The 2,561-nt window shown below is 44.6% G+C and overlaps 1 non-coding gene across 1 annotated transcript; it reads right to left on the reverse strand.

Moving 5' to 3' along the window:
• Window positions 1-1,166: 1,166 nt before the first annotated feature.
• Window positions 1,167-1,324, reverse strand: LOC125996740 (U1 spliceosomal RNA). Its single transcript, XR_007491421.1, has one exon. It is a non-coding gene; the product is annotated as a U1 spliceosomal RNA (small nuclear RNA).
• Window positions 1,325-2,561: the final 1,237 nt, after the last annotated feature.

Raw genomic sequence — 2,561 nt, forward strand, 5'->3', positions numbered from 1 at the left:
TACTGGCTCCTGGGAGGGGGGCTAGGCAGTAAAAGCCATTATCAGGAAGCATGACACACTGCTACTCTGCAGCTCACTATACCACCCTCTTATCACCTTCTCCCCGTGTCACCCATCTCAGGATAGGGGCTGGCCAAGTCCCTGCCCTGCCAAGAGGACAAGTGCATCACCACACAAGACATCCTCCGGCATACAATCAACTCAACTTCCAGCTCCATGACTGTAGAATCAAATAAATAACGATGGGGCTGGATGGCGATGGATGGAGGCCTTTATGCTTAGGCCCCAGCCACGTGGCTTCATCCCCCATTCAGCCGGACCGGCGAATGGTGAAATCAGACTCACAAGCAGGCAGGCCTCAGGAAGCATCAGCTTTATTCATGCCCTACCCACCACATATGTGTGGCCTACTCATAACCTTTCAAGCATTTAGCCATTCTAGGCTTGCCCTGCGTCTTATCCTCTTTTCAGCCATCTTCCCTTTGGGCTCCATGCGGCCCAAAGAGCCAAAGGGCCAAGATCCAAAAGCCAGGGAGCCCAGCCGGGCAAAGAGAGGAACGGCAAAAGGGCCGAATCCCCTGGCTCAGAGGTTTATCTATTCTTTCCAAGACCCCTCCCAGGAACCTCCTAGGAATGGGCGAGGTCTTGCAGGTAAGGTCACACCTATTATCCGGTTCCCAAGACCCCTCCCAGAAATGGGTGGGTCTCAGATAGGTACCCTACACATGACTAAAAAGACAGTGAGCTGCTAAAGTATCCCAGTTCCACAGCTCATGTAAGATGCAGCTGCATAGGTAACCTCAGGACACCTCTGAATCTTACAGCACTAACAGCTCAATAGATGGACAAAAATTTAGATGGAAAATTGTTTAGAAGTCCACTAAGCTCAGTAAGTGACAAGAACGCAGAGAGCTCAGCAAGCACCTAACAGCTCAGCAAATCCTCAGGTGATAACTTTAGCAACACCACTGTGAACTATGTAGTATAACAAGCACAATAAAGCAAAATTATTCTTGCCTTTTAAGAGAGGCAGATTTGGGGGGGTGGGAAACTGGGGGCACTGGAAGGAGGGATGGTCAGACTGGTGTTAGGATTGGTGTTGGAACATTAAATATCTGGAACAAATGTGTTATGAACAACTTTGTCAATCACAGAATTTTTTTTTACAGGGGAGAGTGCAAACACAGTCCCCCACTACCACAAATTATGCAGTCGAGTTTCCCACATTTGGGGAAATCGCAGGGGTCAGCACATCCGGAGTGCAATGGATAAGCCTCATCCTGGAATAACCACCTTCAAGGTATCTCCCCTGCCAGGTAAGTATTCAATCACAGAATTTAATAAAAATAAAAAAAATTAAATGGTGGGAGGAAGAGGATATAAAGGTGGGAAACTCTTTTCTATAAAAAGGGTGCTAAATATTAAAAACTCAAAGTGAAATAAAAATATTTTAAAAGGCATTTTTCAAAACATGGGGCTACTAAGCATTTCCCCATAGCTTCTACTTTTTTGTTGAGATGTGTTGTGAATGCCACGCATACATGTGACAGGCTGCTTGAAAAGGATCCAGTTTCCACAACTTCTTTTTCCTCCACCCTCCAGAAATGTGCTCAATGATGTTGTAGTAATGCTATTTGGGATTGCTATTATACTCTTTTCTAAGCATCGTATCTTTTTATGCAATGTTTCATGAACTATCATTGGAAAGGAGGGTTTTTTTTTTTTTTTTTTTGTGAAACTCAATCCAGCCATCAGCATGGGCGCTAGGGAGGTCTCAATAGCAGTTTAAAGTTTGAACCCCTAGTGTCAGGAGGTCTTATTTTGAATTTCTCTTCCTGGTCTATATTAATGACAACAGCAGTTTGAAAAGAACACTTTGGGGGCCAAAGAGTGAAAAGAACACTTTGGGAGCCAGAGAGATGGCACAGTGGTAGGGCTTTGCCTTGCATGTGGCTGACCCAGGAGAGACCCAGTTTGATTCCCAGCATCCCATACGGTCCCCCAGCCTGCCGGGGGTAATTTCTAAGTGCGGAGCCAGGAATAATCCCTGAACACCACTGGGTGTGGCCCAGAAACAAATCAATCAATGAATTAATAAATATAATAAAGTTTAAAAATTATATTAAAAAGAACACTTTGTTCCAGCCTTATTTTTGAAGCCAGATTTCTGAAAGCACCAAACTCTACAAATACTATGTTATTTTAAAGTTAGTTTGTATTCCAGTACAGAGAGAAATTCATTATCACAAAGGTCTGAAAGGCAAAATTTAAACTACATGTAGACAACCACAGAAGTTTGGTTTTGTGGGTACAGCATAGAATCCTGCAATCTTTGAGGAAAGAGGCAGTGGCCCCACAAATTCAGGGAAGCTCCATGCAAAAAGAGAAGAGGCTTGGTTGGAGAAGAGACCTTTCTCCCTCCATAAGTCTCAGGGCTGGGGGAGGTTGGATGGACTCTCTCTGCCCCCTTGTACTGCTCACATATTTTCCACCAAGTTTCCTAGAAAATAGGCAAGCAAAGAGTTCATGCCCTGGGCTGCCAAATTAGAGGATTTAGGATG

Source organism: Suncus etruscus, chromosome 18 (genome assembly GCF_024139225.1).
Source record: "Suncus etruscus isolate mSunEtr1 chromosome 18, mSunEtr1.pri.cur, whole genome shotgun sequence".
Taxonomy (NCBI): Eukaryota; Metazoa; Chordata; class Mammalia; order Eulipotyphla; family Soricidae; genus Suncus; species Suncus etruscus.